Below are 25,000 nucleotides of genomic sequence, written 5' to 3'. Positions count from 1 at the left end.
GCGTTTTCGTCCTCGAGTGTCACTAACTTTTCTGCTCGCCAATTTTCTCGTTCGAATGAAGAGACAGTAACGATGTAGGTTTACTGTTATATTTAAAGCTTTATTGTTACCATGAGCCGCTTCTCCTAGCCACCTATCAAGGACGATACCTTTCAAGCAGGAACAAAGCTTTTCGAAAGCAAAAAAAAAAAAAAAAAAATAGTATCCTGCTCTCATTTCTATAAACATCTGAAAACTGGATGCAGTTACAATGAGACCGTATCAAAAATTTTATTCTTGATATCCAAGGATTTAGCTAATTGCCTGTCAGCAATACTGATTATTTTTGATAAGAATTTTACTCTGTACTATTTCCTGTTGACCATCGGCTTTAGCGTAATAGGTCATTGCGTCAGATTTCAATGGTTAAATAAAATGTGTGATATTTAAAACCTTTACAGATATGTGTACAACCTTTTTCCTATTTCTGTTTAATTCGCTGTTTGGGTTTTTAGTAGTTCTGGATTCCTCTGTTGAAGAACACAGGAAGGTCACTTAATTTAGTCATTTAATCTAATATATAATCCCTGTCGATATGAATCAGTCATAAGCAAATAAAACCCACAACCGCATGGAGAGAAGTATTCATGATGTTTGTAGACCTCTTTAATTAATAAAAATATCCACGCTATGTTTCATTAGAAATCATTATTTTGTAGTGTTTAACATCCTCATTATTTATGGTTTACATTTGCATTCTAATAAATAAATCAGAAATGTCCTATCTTAAAATTCTTGCTTCTTTAACTCAACGCGAAACGCCTTTTTCAGAGTTTTTTAGTAGTTTTGTAGGGTTAGTCCCCGATTAAGCGAAAAATATTGCCTGTCAAATCTGTCAAAGATGGTTTTCGTGCCACAGTGCCTAGGATCATGATTGAGGGTGATATGCAGTGGATGAAGAATACTAGCTGGAAAAGGCAGTCATAAAATAATGGGAAATAAAGAAATTGCAACTACAGTATAACACAAGACCTGGGCGACGTAAAAGTAGCAGTTCCCACGATTGGGGAAGAAAGATACTGCAAATAGAAGGAAGGCAAACAATGACAGCGTTTCTTGGAAAAGAGGCATTCGAGGATAACGTCTCTATCGTATAGTGCTCACGTTTGGTGGCGATTTTGTCTTATCCACTATATGTTATATATAATATATATATATATATATATATATACTATATATATATATATATATATATTTATATATATGGTGTTTATATATAATAATATATCTAATATTATATATATATCCTATATATATTTATATATATATATATATATATTATATATATATAAGATATATAATAATATTATATAATCGAAAAAAATCACCCATACCGTGATTTGAGTATTTTGAAGTAATAAAAGTCCACACTTGAGTATATGTGTATCAAAAATTTCCGTCATATAAGAATTTTTTAATATACATTTACATGAGTGTGGACTTTTATTACTTCAAATTATATATATATATATGTGTGTGCATGTGTGCATTAATCTCCAAATATCCTTTAATATCCAGTTCGCTCTGCCTCGGAATTAATATATATATTTCCATACGTATATGTTAACCGAAGGGGGAATTTTTTTTAGTTGATAATAATTTCGTCCTCTCGTGAATAAGACGAAATTATTATCAACTAAATAAATTCCCCTTCGGTCAACACATATGACAATAAATTAATTTCGAGGAAGAGTGAATTGGATATTAAAGGACATTTGTAGCTTAATGCATGCACTATATGAATCACTGCGATGTGGTAATAATTCATATATATATGCCTATATATATATATATATATAGTAATATATATATATATATATATATATATATATATATATATATGTGGTGTGTGTGTGTGTGTGTGTGTGTGTGTGTGTGTATGTAGTATGTGTGTGCAGCAATCCTAGCAAAAAGACGAAAATGGATATATTGATCAAAGTATAAAATAAGCAAATAAATAACTTAATAAAAATAGCAACTTATGTCTTAAATTCTGTGATCACTTTCTTTTCTCCCTAATATACTATCTCCGATATATCAAATAACTCATCACTTCATGTTAAGCTTCAGTATTCCAAGAACAAGAGTAACAAGGGTAAGTGCTCAAGTACGATTGACCGTTGTCGTTGGGATAACGCCTGTAAGGATAAAAGTGACTCTCTCTCTCTCTCTCTCTCTCTCTCTCTCTCTCTCTCTCTCTCTCTCTCTCTCTCTCTCTTCGGTTCGGTCTGTGGTCTCCCGGCCTTCTCAATTCTATTTTGTTTCCTAATTGCTCAAAAAATCCTCTGCCAGTGAAGATATCTCCATCATAAATAAATCCCCAAACGAAGATTCAGATCTCAGAAGACGATGGCTGTTCCAGGACAGTCCAGCATCAAGACAAAAAGACCCTCCAGTCATCGTCGACCAGATGATGATATATCAGGCTCCGCCATAAATAACAGCCATTACCGATACCTTCTCACCAATAATTTTAGTAGAAACAGGTGGCCGTTTTATATCGCAAGCGAAATGCAGTCTCTCTAGCCCAGCGATATACTTTCCCAGACCCGAAGGTTATTAAGCAATTTGCTTGTGAGCCCACCTGGCTCAAGATGCATCGTGCCGTCGTTATCAAGATGAATGAACCAACGGCCGTCTGTCATTTACGACATAGTCTACTAAAATGTAATGCTCATATATTATCTTTACGTTCTTTGTTTTTGCTTTTCATTCGCTCAAGAAATGTTGATATCTTGACTGTTACAATACCAGTAAACCTCCCCACAAATGGGAACAAGATGTATTTCCAGAATATGAATGTGGCCCCGTTAGAAAAAAGAAAATAAGATGCTTGAAGTTGCTTCGTGAAATATTAGTACTATCCAATTTCGCCTTTAATTTAAGGGGAATCCTATAGTAGATTCACATCAACCGGGCATTTGATGTCTAGGCCCGTCCCTTACGGCACTCCTGATTGGCTGTTGAGAAGCTAATCACAGGGCTGGAAGCTCTCAGTCTCTCGAGAAAATTCACATAGGCAGGATGTATGTTCCACCTCTCCTGAAAGAAGTATACCTCAGGAGAGGTGGAACATAGATCCTACCCACGTGAACTCTCGAGAGAGACAGAGTTTTCAGCCCTGTGATTGGCTTATTAGCAGCCAATCAGGAGCGTCGTAAGGGACTGGCCTAAACATCGAATGCACGGTTGATGTGAATCTACTATAGCACCTTTGATCAAAGAAAATTTAAGAGAAGAAATAAGCAGCACTGAGAATCGGAAAACTCTCCTTGTGTAAGACATGAAAAGGAAGACTGACAGCAAGTAACATAAAGATAGTGATGTTGAACATGACTTTACAGCAAGCAGCATTCTAAATGAAATATAGAAACAACAGGGAAAGACTCAGGAGTATTAATAAGTTGTATATTACATGTCCTTAAAGTACCAACTATCTGGATGTGTGATGAACATTTCCTCTAACCTTGGGATGGTCTAAAACAAACCGAACTCGGCAATGATAAGAAAATCTTATAGACAAAGACAAGCAGAAATACAACAGTGAGGGAATATTCTTGTATGAGGGGGACTAGCGTCAAATGAATAAAGTTGAAGATATGTTTACGGGAGCTTCATAGATGGACTTATTTAGATTTAAATGGTGATTTGGAGTTGGTAGTATGCGGACTTTGAGGACAGTAGATGAGGTGACATGATGTAAAGAAACTGATAATGGAATGAACCTTAAACAGGAAATGCAGCTTGATTAAAGCTTATTATTGGTTTAAGATCTTACTCAAACGGGAGATGAGAATGAATTTATAAAAGCTTGGTCAGAATAACCTTTGGCACAGACGTACAACATATTCCATTTCATGCAACAAAATAACCTAAGGAGTGGGACAGTAGGAAGACATAATTAGCTAAAACGAAAGGCAGCACTAACCTGACTTCCAATCTTCGACAAACTCCAGCTGCCTAATTTCAAGCCTTGACGCGAAGTTAAGGGGGGTGACTAAGATTCCAGCAACGCAAGCAGATGTAATGCGATTAGCAAAACTGGGGCGCTTCTGATATGATTTTTTCCCTTTTCTCGGAACTTCCTGAGCTTTCGTCCGAATCAGTTTAGCTGCGAGAAAAGTTCTGAAAACAAGTTACCAGAATTGCATTACGAGATTATGTGGTGTGCTCGCAGTGCTGTAAACAACAGAATTTTAACAGTTTTTGTGCTTGTGAATGAAATGCTATCGTGAAATTGGTCATAACAACACATAAAAAAACAGATTCGTATAAACAGACACACAATAGTTCTCTTATATTATAAGAGAACTAATCTGAGCGAATAAAATCAGTAATCATAATAACTGAAGGGGAATTTTTTTAGTTGATAATCCAATTGCTGGCCGAATCGATAACCTCACTGAAGTCCTGATTTCTATCAACTAGAAAAATTCCCCTTCGGTTAACACATATGAAAATATATTAATTCCGAGGTAGAGGCGATTGGATATTAAAGGGCATTAAATTTATAGCTCGATGCGATGTATATATATATATATATATATATATATATATATATATATATATATATATATATATCTCGCGTGAAGGTGGACTATTAGAAACGTTGCAATTCATTACAATTCTTTATTTCCTACGTTTCGTAATATCATTATTACATCTTCAGGGAATCTGTTAACAATAAATAAAATTAATTTAAAATTACTTAAAAATTAGTCTAAAAATTACTCTAAAATTCAACATTTATAAATTACAAACACAATTTAAAAAAAAACATACAGAAACGAAATACTATATATACTATATATATATATATATATATATATATATATATATTATATATACTATATATATATATATATATATATATATATAAATATATGTATAACTGAATCAAGAAAGTTTGGAAAGTGATAAATCCATAAATAAAGGTATAAGCCACGAAGGAAAATTAAACAACGGAGTTCCTGCAAGATCTTTCGACTGAACGTCCTTTACTCAGCAGACAAATTGCTGAGTAAAGGGCGTTCACGAAAGATCGAAAGAGATCGTTGCAGGAACTTCCGTGGTTTAATTTTATTTATCCTCTGTGGATTATACCTTTTTATATATATATATATATATATATATATATATATATATATATATATAAACGTGTTTTTCAAAGCTAACTAACGACATTGCGCAGTAATGGGAAGTGACCACGATGCTATTCCTACACTGTGATCCATGGACAAAAAAACAAAAAAAACAAAAGAAAAAGAAAAAGGAATCTGAACAAATAACAAAACAACAAAATGCAGTCGCGTCTACCTATGATTAGCCAGAACGACTTGAATAACAACGACAAACCTTGCGAATTTACGAGCAGTTAATTTCAGCAAACATAGCATTAATCTGGCTAAACAAATGGGTGCAATTTGATCACCAGTTGGGAGGCTTGTGACCCCACTCCCAAGGCGGCCTCATTTTCAGGATGAATTTAAATCGTCCCAAAGCGAATGTGAGAGAAATACATTGGCGACTTCGCATTTCAGGATCACCTGCATCGCTTCTCCTGGTGAGGACAGAGATTTTCCTATCTCTCTCTCTCTCTTCTCTCTCTCTCTCTCTCTCTCTCTCTCTCTCTGTAAGTATGTATGCATATATAAATAAAGGTGATGCCACAGAGCAAAATGAAAAGACGAGAATTGCCAAGATCTTTCTCGTCTTTTCATTTTCTTCCATGGCATCACCTTGTTTATACATAGCATCACGTTTTTATGTTTTTCGTTTGTTTTTGATTGATTGATTTGTAGTTCTTACTGCGTCGCGAACGACCGAAGGTTATTGTTTTTCGTGATCAAGTTATTCATATATGTATTGTATGTATGTATGTATGTATGTTTAAAAAACAATATATATAAACATATACACATATATGCTTAAAAAATCACAGTAGATGAACGTGACTTCATTAAAATAAGCGAATACCACAGGAAAATGATAGTCAGAAATCCAAGCGCTTTCGTCTTTACTAAGACATTGTTCAAGGACGAAAGCGGTTGGATTTCTGCTTATCATTTTCCTGTGGTATTCGCTTATTATATCCCTATATATACATATATGCATTAAAGTACAAACGTCCTTTAATGACCAATTCGCTCTACCTTGGAATTCATATATTTTCATATATGTTAACCGAAGGGGAATATTTTCGTTTCGGGTCCTCTCGTGGATTCGAACCAGCGCACAAAGCCCAGAAATCAGGACTTCAGTGACGTATTTACCGACTCGGCCAAGTCGTATATGAATTCTGAGTAGAGCGAATTGAATATTAAAGGATATTTGTAGCTTAATGACTACTATAGAATCATGGTTATGTGATAAAACTTCATACATATATGTATAGGTACATACGTATATATATATATATATATATATATATATATATATATATATATATATATATATATATATATATATATATATACGTACACGTTCCCAGATAAATAATTTAACAAAAGTTCGTCATAAAATAATTCGTTAATGTGGCCTGTTCGAGTTAGACAGACAGAACCACTAATGATTCAAAGGGAACTCTGGAAATACGCTTTTCCTGCAGAGTTGAAAAGTGTGAGGCATTAACAAATCAAAAGAAATATATATATACATACATATATAGATATATATATATATATATTATATATATATATATATAAAATACATATATATATATATATATATATATAGGGATTATATATCTATATATATTATATATTATATATATATATATATATATATAGCATAAAGCTATAACCAATATTTTTCACTCATGGGTAGACTTAATCATTTACTCTGGGATAATTATATTGTTTCATTTTTCCAGCTCATGGCTGCATTCCCTACTGGGCTAATAAAGGCCTCGTGAAGCTCTAGGTGTCTATGGTTGCCAATAATAATAATAATAATAATAATAATAATAATAATAATAATAATAATCAGAAGAAGAAGAAGTTGTGAAGAAAAAGGAAAAACCGGTTAATTTCAAGAATGGCTGTGACGAAAGAGATCTATATATTGCAAAAAAAGGAAACGGGACACCTAACCTGATTTGAAGTTCTTGTAATCAGATGATGAAAATCAATATTTTTCCTCGAAATCAGTAAACCTTTTCGTCGTATTAATTTAATTTCTTAGGCGTACCGACGTAATGTCACGCGGACATTTCGATTACCTTTCTCCTCATGAGACGCAATTAAATGTTATCAGGACGATTTCGTTATCAAGGGATCGTGTAATGGAGTCATTCTTCATCTGCTGTGGCACAATATATGAGAAATGATTGCAGTCATACACAAATACACACACACACACACACACACACACACATATATATATATATTATATATATATATATATATATATATATATATATATATATATACTATATATATATATATGTGTGTGTGTGTGTGTGTGTGTGTGCTGTGTGTGTGGTGTGTGCGTGTGTGTGTGTTTGTGTGTGAGTCTGATTTTTACCCTTTTGACAATTAACCATCTGGTATATTTGATCCTTTTGCCTTTACCTGATATCATTCGATCCTTGACAATGTCTTAGTTAAGATGAAAGCGCTTGGATTTCTGCTATCATTTTCCTGTGGTATTTGCTCATATATATATATATATATATATATATATATATATATATATATATATATATATATATATTTATATATATATATATATATACATACGTACATACATTTATTACATATTAAATTCACATAATGAATTCAGCCAAAAAAGTAATGGTTGATCATACAGTCAGTACTGAAAGTAAAGAAAAAAAAGGGAATATTCCTACTATATTTCCTGACGCCCCAAGTAGGTTTGCCATCATCTACCCAGCTAGTATGACGCCATCTCATAAAATCCGAAACGATGGCGAATATCTGAGACGTTGTCTCGTGATAGTACGTTCCACATCCTCCCCGATCCTTGGCGAGTCCGAAGTTTACGTAACTTTTCCCCCTCCCCTCCCCTCCCCTCCCCTCCCCCCACACACACCCAAACCCTGCACCATAACTACCACCTCGACACAGGGATCATCTGTGGGAATATTGGGAGGATGGTGAACGTAAGTCGATTCCAGAGGAAACCTCATCTTGGAATCATGAAAGATTCAGCATTCCCTTTATTTTTTATTTTTTTTTTTTATAGAATTGTTACAGGAAACTCTCCTTTATTCCCATATCCAGCTGATGAGCAAAGCCTTCGTTTTCCACGATGGTTTTGAATACCTTTTGTTTCCACTCTCTTTTAGTTTGTTTTTCTCGTAAACATGGCTTTTAATGCAAATTATTTTTTTTTACATTTTCATTTTAATAAATAAAATCATAAATAACATATCTTAAAATTCCTGTATCTTTAACTCAACGCGAAACACCTTTTCAGACTTTTATTGGCTTTCCTACCTCCCCACAACAACAACAACAACAACAACAAAATACTTTGTAGTCTTGAATTACAAAATATTATTTGTTCCACTTATCCACATATCCGCATGACGAGAACCCATTATTAAAATCAAGGGGAAAAGCAACAAAAATTATCTGAACAATGAAAATGTTGTTCGTCACTATAACAAAGAGGCCAACTCTTACTGGCTAATTTTAAAGTGTGGAATAAGAGCACAACTATGCATCATGCGAATAGGACTCCAATTTCCACCGAACTGTTAGATAAGTTACTTTTTTTGGAGAGATCGGTGATCTCTTAGATGACATGACGATCATTTCGACCAAAATACACAAAACGTCGTCGCTGGTTGCACAAACCTGTGATGTGAATTTGTGTCACTAATCATTATTTGCCGTGAGCTGGATTGGAGGAATAATTAATCTGATTAAGAATTCTTCAAGTGGAAACTGCAGTCAGTATATCATGTTTGGTAGCATGAATCTGTGTGGAATTAATTCCATTATAAGCTGTGATGACAGCTAATGCATTCCAATTATATACCTGACTTCCGCGAATCAGATTTCACTCACAAAATCAGTCATGCATTTCCTGAAAAGGGTAAAATAGTGAACAACAAATATCATTCTAATCTCCTGCTGATATTACTGGCATGGAAGCTGCCTCTGAGGTTAAATCAAAGTATTAATCATTACAGATATAAAGAGTTCATCAATTAAGGTTATATAATATTAGATGAAAACATGTTTCAACAAAACAGTAATACGTTATAGAATGTTTACACGTAAGCATCTCAAATTTCATTTCACATTTAATGGGTCGTTTGATATCTAAGCCAGTGTGTTGCTTAATGAAATTCATAATGAATGATGACAGGCATTTTTGGACACAATCCACGAATACCAAAAACCAAAGGTTGACTTTGCACTAACCATGATGTCCAGAGGAGCAGATATTGGGGCTATAGTATGATAGAGTTTTAGAAAATGGTCCTCATTTCTGTATTTTCTCATTTTCGCTTACTCGGGGAGTAAGCCTACAAACTGCTTTGTTATTATTGTTTGTTGTTGTTCTTGATATTGTTGTTCTTGTCGGGTGTGGGGGCCAGTTAGGAAAGCTCTATGGAAAAGCCTAAAAAGTTCTGAAAAAGATGTTTCGCATTGAGTTAAAGATACGGAAATTTTAGGATTGGGTAATTAATATTTATATATATATATATATATATATATATATATATATATATATATATATATATTATATGTGTGTGTGTGTGTGTGTGTGTGTGTGTGTGTGTGTGTGTATATATATAAAGTTCCATATTATTTTTTTCACACTTCATCCAGAGCATTAGCTACCTATGCAGGTCGGGAGCCCAGAACATATCTGAAAGCTGACAGAACTCTATACTGAGGAAATGCATTAATTTGTTAACTAAATTTCTGTTGCCAGGATACCATACGACAAAGCAAATACAGTGCTCTAGCTCTTGGTAGAAGTGAACTTCTCAAATGAAGTTTAAATGAACATTTACTGCTCTTGGGTTAGAAAAGGCTAAGGAGGGTGATATACAGCAAAAATGTCGTGGGGATTAATCACTGAAGGCCTTTGGTACACTTTGCTTAAAAAGTTAATAAAAAGAGATACAGGAACTAACAATTTACTAAATGAGGTGAAAGCCTGCAGTAGAGAGAGACAGGTGACTAAGGAATGGGCATATATTTGATAATTAATGGAGGCTTGTCAAGAGCATGTACAAAAAAAAATAAATAAATAAAAAGGAAAAAATGAGTAAAATGGGAAAAAGAATATTTACGTCCTCTTACCTTTCATCTGCAAATGGCTAATGACAAGAAAAGATTGAGGCTTTCGAAGCCGAAATGTTTTTTCGTCAGCCGAACCTGCAACCAAAAAGTTGCCATGTTACTTTCAAAGAAAAGGATTCGAAAGAATTCATTATAACGGAAGTCAATGTATGTCAGACCCCAAAACAGTTTTGCTTTTTTTAAAAGTATTTTTAGGAATGGCCACAGCACATACGATCCTACCTTTGTATTTATTTCGTTCGTTTCTTTAACATGAGAAAGCATCTCCAGAATGAGCAAGAACATATTCATATATATATATATATATATATATCTATATATATATATATATATAGTATCTATATATATATATATATATATATATATATATTATATATATATATATATATATATATATATATATATATATATGAAGTTCAATCTTTTAAATGTATCTGGTATTCAGGTGAAGAAAAGACCTGGGCATAGCACCAGCCTTTCTTGACTGCCAGAAGGTAGTGATATATGTGAACAACTCCTTCCGTCCGCTCTCTGTTTTTAGCTTTATGGTCTCCAGAGCAGGAGGGGATCCCTAATCCCTTTTAGGACTGCTAAAGTCCTTATGAGATGATATAGGTTCTTAGTTTTCAGGTGACTCTCTCTCTCTCTCTCTCTCTCTCTCTCTCTCTCTCTCTCTCTCTCTCTCTCTCTCTCTCTCTATATATATATATATATATATATATATATATATATATATATATATATATATATATATATATATATATAGTATATATATATATATATATATATATATATATATATATATATATATATATATATATATATATAGAGAGAGAGAGAGAGAGAGAGAGAGATGAGAGAGAGAGAGAAGAATCTCGCTTGCCTCCTAATTGAATGTGGAAGTAGCACGATCTTCATTTCCGAAATTTGTTGCAATCATAGTTTTCTCACTTATTACGTCAGCTATTCTACATGGCAAAGACGTAGAAATTTCAAGTATTAAGTGTGGGTGTAAATCATTGTTCTCTCTCTCTCTCTCTCTCTCTCTCTCTCTCTCTCTCTCTCTCTCTCGGTATTATACTCCAAGATAATGCGAACTCTAATCACATTTACCTACAAGACAATTCCCTTCTAACGTGGAGGAGAGAAAGGCATAACTCAGCCCTTTATACACACACACACACAGACACACACACACACACACACACACACACACATATATATATATATATATATATATATATATATATATATATATATATATATATATATATATTATATATATATATATATATATATATATATATATATATATATATATATATATATATATATATATATATATATATATGTAATTAGAATGCTACCACTGAGTATCGGTCCTTCGTTAGTTGCTTTGAAATAAAGCAGGAACCGGTCAGAGTACTATATGTATATATATATATATATATATATATATATATATATATATATATATATATATATATATATATATATATATATATATATATATATACAATGTATGCCTTTATATATATATATATATATATATTATATATATATATATATATATATATATATATATATATATATATATATATATATATATATACATATATATATATGTATATATATATATATATATATATATAATATATATATATATATATATAATATATATATATATATACTATATATATATATATATATATATATATATATATATATACATACATATATATATAATATTATATGATATATATATATATATATATATATATATAATATATATATATATATATATAAAAGGCATACAGCTGGGTCAAATAACACATCAGAAAGACCATATATATCCATACGAGGCGTTTTCGATATTATCTATGTGGATCCTCAATTTGCAAGAATAATATACAATACGTTTTAAAACTTTACAAAAACAACTATTTTAAAAATATAGTTGAGAGAAAAAAATGTTTACAAGAAATAAAATTAATACAACTTAAAAAGTATAGGGTAAAAAAGAAACCAGTTCTCACCAAACCATCCAAAGGAGGAGGAGAAGAACGGATGACCAAAACCTGACTTCAGCCTAAGACTTCAGTTATGCGAGATAAAGAGAAGATATCTTGTCTTGAGATGTCAGCTTAACAACTGAGAAGGAGCTAAGACTGATCTACATGGTCTTGACTATATGCTAAACGGCTCAACATCTGTCTCGAAAACCATATTATAAATGGCTTTCACTTCCTCAATGGTTAATGTTTAGGGACATTCTGACCAATGTACAGATGCATAGTATATTTCCTATTCCAATCTAATTTTTATAAAAACCGTTGAGGACCATTATCTTGAAATATATGACTTTGAATCAGTCTGTAATTATATAAAAGATGGGAACTTCTTTGAGAGTCAGGTCTATGCAAAGGCAGCATTATTTAAGCAGGCGAGTATTTATTACAGCAGTAATTCAAAGAAATCTCTAACGCACGACAAGAATAAAATTAAATGGATTTGCAATTTCCTGAATCTGCCCGCTGTCTCATCGGTAATTATATCACGTAATACACGTTCCAGGAAATAATGCCTCATTTCTTAAATTCATTTAAAAAAAAGTAATTACAGAAATGTATGAACATTGTTAGCGGTATGACAGTTTGTCAAAGGCATTAGAATTGTTTTTTTCTAAACCAAAACCGGATTCGAATGTAAGTTGCGAATTAATCTAATTTTCAACCGCTGATTCCTTTCAGTTCCATTTATGGAGGAGATATGGCATATGCTTTCGCCTTCCGTCCCTTGGTGTAGCCGTTGGCTTTAGAATTTAATGGCACCACAGTGGGGTCATTAATGCAAACAGATAAAAGTTTTATTTACTTTTCTACACGCACGCACTGCTTTTTATTACCCTTGTGCTTTTGTCAAATATCAGCCACGCTATAGTAGATTCACATCAACTGTGCATGCATGTTTAGGCCAGACTCTTACGACGCTCCTGATTGGCTGTTGATAAACCAATCACAGGGCTGGAAACTCCCAGCTCTCTCCAGAGTTCACATGGGTAGGATCTATGTTTTACCTCTCCTGAGGGATACGTCTTTCAAAAGTATCCCTCAGAAGAGGTGGAACATACATCCTGCCTATGTGAACACTCGAGAGACACTGAGAGTTTCCAGCTCTGTGATTGGCTTATCAACAACCAATCAGGAGCGTCGTAAGAGATTGGCTTAGACATCAAATGTACAGTTGATGTGAATCTACTATAGCAGTCCCTTATCAGTTCAACAAAAAAGCTTAGCTGGCAGTAGTCGCTAGACATTGTTATTAAGTGACCAAAGATAAACAGGTCGATACTATGTCACTTCGAAATTTGAGATACCCCGCAGGTAATTGGCACAAGTTGGGTCTTGTGGATTTCCAGGGGTCCGGACTGATTTTCGCTTACTTGGTGCGTCGGCGTCGGTGATCCTGGCAGTTGTGACGCCAGATAACTCAGAATCAATCAACCAATTACTCGATGTGTAAGCCTACAAACTACTTTGTTTGTTTGTTTGTTTGTTTGTTTGTATGGTGTTTTTACGTTGCATGGAACCAGTGGTTATTCAGCAACGGGACCAACGGCTTTACGTGACTTCCGAACCACGTCGAGAGTGAACTTCTATCACCAGAAAGACACATCTCTCACCCCTCAATGGAATGCACGAGAAACACTACTTTGTTGTTGTTCTTGCTGTTGATGTTCTTGTTAGAGGGAGCGTAGGAAAGCCCTATGGAAAAGCCTAAAATGGTCTGAAAAGGGTGTTTCGCTTAGAGTTAAAGATACAGGAATTTTAGGATATGATATTTATGACTTACTAGAGTGAAAATGTAAAAGATAAATAATGCGCATGTTAAACACTACAGAAAAATGATTTCTAATAAAATATAGCGTATTTATTTTAATTTTCGATGGTGAAACATTTCTCTATTTGACCGTAGATTTTAGCACGCGCCCCGAATAAGCTGTAGGTGCGATAACGCCTTGTTTTGTTTCGTGACAGACTTGATAAACTCTCACTCAGCAAGCAATTTGCAGTCGCATTTGGAACTTCTCTTTATCTATGTGCTATTCGACTCACGTGCTTCTACTTTTACTAAATCTTGTTCGTCATTAGCACTTAAGATTTTGCGCAGAATCACACATTGAATAAAAAACTATTGGTTACACTGAATGTTGATTTACATAGATATTTAGCATTATGCTAATCACTGGGGCAACTAAGGCCACTCAGCGCTGAAACGGAAATACCTTAAGTAATGCCTACATTCAACAGAATGACGTAACTAGCCCCCTACGGAGTTACACCGAATGTGTTGTTTTAGAAAATGTTAAAAAAGGTTTCGTATCTTTAAATGTTTTTGTAAAGCCCGTTCCCGACATTACATAAATGCAAAATTGTAATGTAATAGTATCATTTATAGTAATATATAATGTTCCTTTGGTGATTTTTTGTTTGTTTTTGTTTATTCTAATTTTGAATAGTGTTGTTTTTGTTACCAAGATTTTTTGTTTTTTCACGAAGAGTGAAACCCTCTGGGCATTCAGACCAGATATAAAAGAATTACATCCACGTTTTGGGAGTAAACAAGATTTTATATATATGTAAATATAAAACAGAAATTTTTTTACGGAAAAATAGATGCATATCGAGGCGTACCTGAAAGTAACAAGAAAATCCGGGAAAAAATACACATGAGAGAATTTTCATAAAATACATTCTATTTGCAATCAGGTCCTCATCGAAGAAAGTATTATCAAATACAACAGCTGTTTGCGCTGCATTCAGTTTATATTGAGATATGTCCATGGCATAGTGGTAGTGCCGTGGCATGCCACTCAGAAGTCATGATTTTGGTCCCATTATTATCGTCATGACTGAAACAGAGTTGATTTTCTCTTCCCAACTGCTTCATATCTCCTCATTCATCTATTCTATCCTCTCGTGCAATCATAGCATTCTTACAATATTTGTATTATCATTTTTATTATCATTGTGACTATCATCATCATCGTTATAGAGATTTGCGTCCGGTGGGCGTCTGGAAAAATGGAATTTACAATTCTTCCCCTGTATTGGTATAGAAATATAGAAAGACGTCGAAATTCTGCAAATCACCTCCCATTCTTTCTCAGTCAGAGACAGTGACTAAGTCAAAAAAACAAATAAGGAATAAGTCAGGGTTGGAGGTAATAATGACGGGAATGGAAGCAACGGTCTGAAACTCTCTTCGTGAAGACAGACGGTTGTTAAAAAAAAGCGCAAACAAACTGCACTCGTGACTGTTTGCATTTCAAAGAAATCGTAAGAAAAACCAAGGTATATATACCTTGAGAAAAACAGGAGGCATCGCTAGGAAAAAGCAGTAGATAAATAGACCGTTGACTTGAATCACCCGTAGAAGGCAGGGACAGCTAACACTCCTGATCTCGAAGCTTCTCATTGAGAAACTCGACAACAGAGAGCAGAATCACATGCGCTCAGGTTTTTTGTATAGAGTGATGGTCACACCGTCTTTTATCCTTGACCTCGATTTTAACGTAGGATGAAAACACGTCACAGGGTGGTGAAGAGAAAAGTAAATCAAAAATAAATTGAAGATGTAGAGATATTATTTCCATTACCTTCAACTTTACAAAAATGTTATTAAGAAAAATAAGTGTAGCCTTGTGGCTTCCGAAGAGCTATGAGGGTATCTTAACGACTAGTATTTCTCCCGTAACTAATGACGCACATTGGCTTCATTCTTTCAAATACCCGATGCCTGCATAATTATAAGGCTTTGAAATAAACATCACAGTTATGAAGCCGAAAATATATATAACCTGAGCCCTGTAAAAAGTACTGCAAATTTTTCCGGAGAGTGTTATTTTTAGGGGAATTAATGAACCGTATTATATTCGGCTCTAAAAAGAGTAATGCGCACACATCTGACTTATTCCAGAGTAAAAATGAACATTCCAAAAATAAAAAACAAAGGGGTTAATCCTAAAAAGAAAACTAAAAGGCTGCTTGTATAGCTGGCAAAAATGATTTGGAATCTTTTTCATTGAAGGATATTTTTAACTATTACGTATATTTACTCATTTCTTTAGAGATACTTATGATTATATAAAGGGGGGACTCACTTCATAAATGAAAAGTTACTGTGTCTGCATTAATATCTAATTTCGAATGCTATCCTTTATTTCCTATGTGTGTGTGTGTGTGTGTGTGTGTGTGTCTATGGATGTACGTAAGAATTTACGATGAATCACAATTTCAACTGTTTACAAGCTTCATTGAAATTAAGGATCCCATTCAAAAGCGGGGATTAAATAAGGACACGGCAAGCTTTCTATTATGAAATAGTACGTCTCCTTTATAATCATTAGTAGCTATAAAGAATATATATATATATATATATATATATATATATATATATATATATATATATATATATACTATATATATATATATATATATATATATATATATATATATATATATATATATATATATATATATATATATATCATATTATATCATATATATATATATATATATATATATATCTATATATATATATACTATATATATATATATATATATATATATGCTATATGCTGAAATATCTAGCAAAAATACACAAGCTTTCTGTACACCTTATCCCTAGCTTACAGCTAAATCACAGACGGTGAATAATTAAGATATAATTGCGAAGCATTTCCTTTTTATCATTTTGCCACGATAACCTCCGACTTTTGGTACGAACCATACTCATTGTGAATCGGTTATGGGTGCTGGTGAGTGACAGAGAGAGAGAGAGAGAGAGAGTAGAGGAGAGAGAGAGAGAGAGAGAGAGACTAATCCATATACCCCTTGCTTTTGAATGTTAAATGGCCTATAATATAACTTTGTAATTCATTTAGTTATACAAATGACGCTGTTCCATAAGACAAACTTGAATTGGATTATGCATATGCCTTTAAGTATTCTTGTATGCACGATCATGCATACATAGATAAGTATGTAGAAAATACCTATTTGTAGATAGTTGAAGCTTCAATGAAATAAAGTCTATACCAGCCATAAAATACCTATTGTTTAATTAACTCACGCTACTATTAGACTAATATAATAAACTATAAAAAACATGATGGCTTCTTCGGGTGTTTGCCTACAAACTACTTTGTTGTGGGGGCGGGGGCGGGGGGAATGGGGGCCGGATAGGAAAGCCTAAAAAGGGTCTGAAAAAGGAATTTAAGTATACAGTATTTATGATTTATTTTATTAGAACGAAAATGTAAAAAAAAAAAGAAATAAAATAAAATGTACACGTTGAACAGTAGAGAAAAATTATTTTTAATAAAATGTAGCGTATTTACTTCAATTTTCGATGCCGAAACAACGCTCTAAATATGGCCGTAGATTTTAGCACGCGCCTTGAGTAAGCTGATATAGGATCACGCCTTGTTTTTCTTCCCAAAGGGTAATTTTTGTGTGAGGATAATCTTAGTCTAAAGTAATCTTTTATTTCTAAAAACACGAAAAACGACTCCACTTCACATAAAGAAACAGAATCATAATAATCGAGTAGATAGCTACCATATAAAACTAACCACCATCAAACACGACGGAGTTTTTTCCCCAGTTCTGACTGGTCGCCTTCAAGCTTTCGAGCTCCAGTAACATTGTGGAAATTCGATGAAAGCAATTTCGTTTTTCTATAGGCCTTGATTGGAACTGTATCGTAGCCTCTGTCTATCTGAAGACAACGGTAACCATCATACTATGGCCAGTTGCACAAAAGTATAAAACTGGTTTTTCCCCACCCCAGTCAAAAAAAAATATTTTAGTCTAGTTCTATTCTAATTTGATTTATTATGGTCTGTATATAACGATTTCAGTACTAAAAGCACCTTGAAATAAACTAACGTATTGAAATCTGTAGATTTTCGCTGGTAACTAGTTGTTGTGAGTTAGAGATATCGCGTATAGAAAATGAAACATAATTGGAAGTTGAAACATTTTGCAAGCTATTTGCCTCTCTAGAAAACAATGAGAAAGAGAGAGAGAGAGAGAGAGAGAGAGAGAGAGAGAGAGAGAGAGAGAGAGAGAGAGAGAATGTATGTATGTATTGAATTTTTAACTAATGAAATCTCAACAACATTAACATTCATTTATTTATAGAAAGCAAACCTCTAGGACTCTATCTTTTCATTCGCTTTGGACAGGGATGAATTCTCATTTTGTTTTCATAGCCTGAACTTGGAACAACGAGTAAAGCGTATCGTACATCAGTTTACAGGAGTCAAAAAATATATTCTTACTTTCATTATGTTCCGTCAGCATTTTCAACATTATGGCTTCCCCTCAAGTTATTTATATTAAACACACGAGTTATATTCTAGATATTTGTTTACCAGTGTAGCCTACGTGATTTATGAATCCGAATGTAAATGAAGAAGTTACTACATTTAATACCCTGGAGAAAATGCTATATTTTATTCAAGTGTCTACAGACGGGAAATTCTATTCTGGAAAGAAATGTTGTATCCAAATATGTTTGTTTGTTTGTATGGGTGTTTTTACGATGCATGGAACCAGTGGTTATTCAGCAACGGGACCAACGGCTTTTCGTGACTTCCGAACCACGTTGAGAGTGAACTTCTATCACCAGAAATACACATCTCTCACCCTTCAGTGGAATACCCGAGAATCGAACTCGCTGCCACGGAGGTGGCCGGCCAATACCATACCGATCACGCCACTGAGGCGCGTATGCAAACATGGAATCAATTGATTCGCTCCCTGGAATGAAGAAATACTTTATCAGAGAAAATATTCCATGTAAACACCCACCTGAACAATTGCTAGAATTTGGAATGTTGATGGGTTTATAATTCCATGTACTGGACCTTTCGTACGAAGGAAAGAGTCCTAATCGTTTCAGTTCGTTATCCAGATGAAGCACAACTTTCCATCCTAATGCTCACTAGTTTTTACACCTGTCAAAGAGAGAGAGAAAAAAAAGAAGACATTGGTTAAAGCAATAACTGGAACCAATACCTTTTGGGCTCATGTGTGGGTGACAGCAGACAGCCAGCTTGAATATCTTTTTTCGTTATGATCAATGCATATCTTAAACCAGTAAATTAGCTATGAATAGACCGAATAATTAGAGTAATTCCTGAATGTTGAATGTAAGTGACAGAGAGAGAGTGAGAGAGAAAGAGAGAGAGAGAGAGAGAGAGAGAGAGAGAGAATTCGATCTAGAAAATAAGCGAAATGGAAAGGAAAATTATCAATCTTGGTTGATATATGAACAAGGCACACACGCGCACACACACACACACACACACACACACACACACACACACACACATATTATATATATATATATATATATATATATATATATATATATATATATATATATATATATATATATATACATGCAATATAAAAACGCCGTATCGTGCGTCTAAGTAATCAGTAGAAGGATCCACAGTAATATTATTGTTTATCAAGACGAAATATATTTATAAGTATTTTTTACAATACTTTGAGGCTCTCGTCCATCCTTATGTGGACTTCATCACTATTACAGCGAGCGTTTTACGAAACGAACGAATCATTTAGAGGTTATCCAGAGTGAAACAATAATGCTTTAACTATGACCACTCTGGCACGTCACGACGTTCGACGCTAGCGATCAGAAAACCTCGTAATATGAGAACCACTGAGGAAGGAACTCACCGAAGTCTGTCCAACGGATTTCGAGAAGGGAGAAACAGGAAGCGCAGGAAGAAATCACAAAGGAATACTTCCGCTTCGCCCATCCAAACACATAAAGCCCAGAGGAGCGACGGAGACAAACGCTGGACATTGTAGGAACGTGACGTCCAAAGAATAACACAAACGCATCGTTGCAAAGGAGCCAGGGTTTGGGGGCGGGGGGTGGGACAGGAGGACCGGACTGGTATTCGTCTCTTGAACACTCAGATACCCTCAAAAGGTATTTCATTTGCAAAGCTCAGATATATATATATATATATATATATATATATATATATATATATATATATATATATATATATAAGTATATATATATATATATATATATATATATATATATATATATATATATATATATATATATATATATATACATATATATATATATATATATATATATATATATATATATATATATATATATACTATGATATATATATATATACAGTATATATATATATATATATATATATATATATATCTATATATATATATATATATATATATATATATATGTATATATATATACTGTATATTTATATATATATATATATATATATATATATATATATATATATATATATATGTGTGTGTGTGTGTGTGTATATATGTATATATATAGTTGTATGTATACTTGTATACATGTGTGTGCATGTATACAAGCGTATGTGTTTAGAGTGACGATAAAAGATTGGTTGACTTAGGTTATGCAGACATTGCTTCTTTAAAAAGAAAAAAGAACACCACATTATGTGTAAAACCTGCTTAATAGTCGCAATATGATGGAAGAGTTACAATAGGTCGTATATTCGGAGATAACGGAATCTAGCTACCAAAAGAAAAATAAATAAATAAATAACAGTTTTTAGTGGATAAGAAAAGAAAAACAATTGTAATTGGGACCTCTGTTAGATCTTTTGATTTGTGTAAAAACCAACCTTCTATTTCTAGTTCTGTGGCAATAAGAAGATCAAGTTTCTATTGGATTCAGTATTAACTTGAAAGATTGATTGAAAAGGTGGTTGACTAACAAAATCTCAATGTGATGAAATATAAATTTTATTCGTAACTATCACACCCAAACGTTCACACAAGTCGACTTCACATAACAAAATGCTTTCAAACTCCGTGCAGAAAACCTGCATTAAGTCCAAAGTCCAACCACTTATTAGACTTACAGAAATCTTAAGCAGACTGCATGAAGTCCAAATTCCAACCATTAATTAGACTCACAGTAAGTTTACGCAGAGACAGATTACCGTTCGTGAGTTTAATTTCCATTTCCGCATAAGAACGAAGGATCCTTCACCAAAAACAAACCTCCTTTCGCCCCTGGAGATGAGCAAGACGTCCCAAGAATGAATGATTTCAATGATAATGACATTCATGGAGGCGCCGTGGCCTCCTCGCTATTTTCCAAAAAATTCAGTCGGGCCCCACCTGATGAGATGCTAATGACGGCAAATGAGGTCCATTGTTATCAGTTTTCCGATGCAGCTATTTTCCAACGGGTTCATGGAATTTATAGCGTTTTGTGATTTTTTTAATAGCGTTTTGTGATTTTTTAAAGTTTTGTGATTTCTATAGCGTTTTGTGATCTTTTTTATAGCATTTCGGGATTTTTTTAATGTCTTGTAAATTTTGTATAGCGTTTTGTGATTGTTTTTAGCGTTTCGTGATTTTTGTATAGCGTTATTTAATTTTTTTTATAGAGTCAGTAAAAGAAAGGTGCCATAAAATAAATAATTAGAGATTTGTTTTTGTCGAATCCGATCCGGCATTTGACAAGCGTCCAGATAAATGCATAGAAGCAGTGACGGATTTAAGGGTGAGGGGTTTTGGTGTGTGTGTGTGTGTGGGGGGGGGGGGGGGGGGGAGGGGGGGGGGGGGGGGCTATTGGCAGCCACCTAGTCACGTGCCCCCCCCCCCCCCCCCAGCTTTGGATATGAATAATAGAAACATTGTTTTCTTTCAAATGAGTCATTATTAGTAGCAAAAATTGGCGCAGTTAATTATTATTTCATCAACAACTGTACAACAACAAAAACATAGTAATAACTAATGCTGTGTATTATAGTATATACTTATATGTGTGTGTGGATGTATATATATATATATATATATATATATATATATATAGTATATATATATATATATATATACTATATATATATATATATATATATATATATATATATATATATATATATATATATATATATATAGATGTAGTATATATATACTATATATATATATATATATATATATATATATATATATATATATATATATATAGATGTATATATATACTATATATATATATATATATATATATATATATATATATATATATATATATATCTATATATATATATATATATAGTGTACGTGTTTGTGTGTGTGCATGATTTATATGCGCCAAGGCTTTCAAGAAAAATAAAGGACCCAAAAAATTGATGGTATTGCTCTAACCAACAATACGGGGCAAATGGAAAGTTTCCTAATGGGTGCCCATAAATAGCAGCGTTTCTTTGAATATGCGTAAGTGATAACACAAGAAAAACTGTAAATAGTTTCCATTTATCTGGAACGAATGGGAGAGAAAAAAAAACATTAGTATGTAACAAGTGTGTGTGGTCATTTTTCACCTGTTCTTGAACCTGCACTTTTTATGCAGTAGTATGGCCATTAATTAATTTTATTTGGGTTTGTATGTTATGTTATTTTTTGTTCTTTCTTCTTACTTCCATTTCTCTTTCGTGAGAGATCTGGTTTTAATGCCTCTTGGCTGTGTATGTATTTCGAACGTTGGTGAATTTTATAAGTATATTTCTAGAGAGTGGGAGGTTTAATTAAAGTACTTATTTGATATTCCTTCCTTCGAGGTTACCATTTAATGGACATCGAAAGAAGAATGACATCACCTCATAAAAGAAATCATTAAGGTATAAAATGTCATAAATTATTAAAGGAAAAAAAATGTATGACTTGGTAAAATTAGCATGCCCGGGAGAACTCTGAATGACAGTCTACGTGTAGGGGGGAGGGAAAAGGGAAAAGGGATGAGGGAAGGGGAGGGATGAGGGAAGGGGTGGGGTGGGGAAGGTGTAGGGATGGGAGAAAGGGAGAGAGGGGGGGGGGGTTTGTGTTGACAGCCCAACTGACAGTTTTTACTTTTTTTCATGCGAATGTTCACACCCTCAACAATCGTGGGGTGAACTAATAGGTATTACAGTGGTGGCTGTCCCTTTTATCCAGGTATTACTGTTGTGACTGTCCCTTTCATCCAAATATTACTGTGGTGACTATCCCTCTGATCCATTTTGAGAAGCAATTTCAATAATGCATTTCTATGGTCTCGAGTATCTGAAATGAGGTATGATAAACCCTAGAGTTTACTTACCACATCTTACAAAGGAAAGGGGAAAGGGGGCTGTGATAAGGGTTTGAAATCTACCCTATGACCTAAGTTGGGTCAAATGGTGGCCATGTACAAAATTTTGTCTTGATCGGACAAGCAATTCGAATTTCTATAGTGGACAAATATACAAACAAACATACAAACATACAGACATTCACTTTTACACACAACACATATGTATATATATATATATATATATATATATATATATATATATATATATATATATATATATGTGTGTTGTGTGTGTGTGTGTGTGTGTGTGTGTGTGTGTGTGTGTAATATTAAAAGATGGGTTCGGCTTCCAGTAACAGCACATTACAGCCGATCCCTGCTCACGCCAGTGGACATAAATTCAATAAAGGAAGACTGAATCTCCCAAGTAGCGATTAGGTCCATCGAAATCGCCGCCTGGAGGCCATTTTTGAGATATTTACCTCCAAGGTGCGCCATTAGAACGGCCATTCTGTAACCAGAGGCTCTCCACTCAGCCTATTCCCCACTGGAGCGAAATAGCAAAAAAGCCTTTATAAATGCTCTAAAAAATATATGTTAATGTTCACCATACGCACATATGATATGTATATATTATATATATATATATATATATATATATATATATATATATATTTATATATATATATAATATATATATATATATATATATATATATATAATATATATATATATATATATAATATAGAGAGAGAGAGAGAGAGAGAGAGAGAGAGAGAGGACAGAGAGAGAGAGAGAGAGAGAGAGAGAGAATTGGAATATTTTATTAGAGATCATGATACTAAAAAAACTCCAATAATCTGCTAGAATTATATTGTGTTAATTAATGACCTTCTATCCTAGGTATTAGCGTTAATTATGAAGAATGAATTAACAAAATTTCAGCCGAAGAGTTAAGGATTTGATCAAATAACCGGTTACTCGTTTTTGACGTCACGATCTGTTCTGTCTCTGATTCAGAGTCCAAATGTCGATTCCATGAAGATGAAGTTTCTTGGAAAGCTTACTCAGTCGATGGTTGAATCGCGAGCTGAAGCCTAATTACTGAATTCAGCTTATTTGCTCTTCAATGAAAGGAAACGTCCTGCCGTGCAAAGCACTCTTACTTCTACCTCTAAGGTTTTGAATGTTACTTTTACATTACTAATTCAAGGTTACAAAATGTTTATTCGTATGAAACTATTGGCGATGCCTGCCTTTTCCTCCTAAGCCCTGACTTTTAGAGCACGTTAGCAATATAAATGCTTTTACTTGTGTGTGTGTGTGTGTGTGTGTGTGTGTGTGTGTGTGTGTGTGTGTGTAGTGATATTCACTTATAAAATCTGTTCGACCAGTTTCCATAAAAGTGTAATCGTCGTATTTTACACTAGCATTATACCTCAAGGGCTTTACTTCTGTATGTGTGTGTGTGCGTGCGTGTGTGT

The sequence above is a fragment of the Macrobrachium nipponense genome, chromosome 13, assembly GCF_015104395.2.
Source record: "Macrobrachium nipponense isolate FS-2020 chromosome 13, ASM1510439v2, whole genome shotgun sequence".
Lineage (NCBI taxonomy): Eukaryota > Metazoa > Arthropoda > Malacostraca > Decapoda > Palaemonidae > Macrobrachium > Macrobrachium nipponense.
This window is presented reverse-complemented; position numbering follows the sequence as displayed.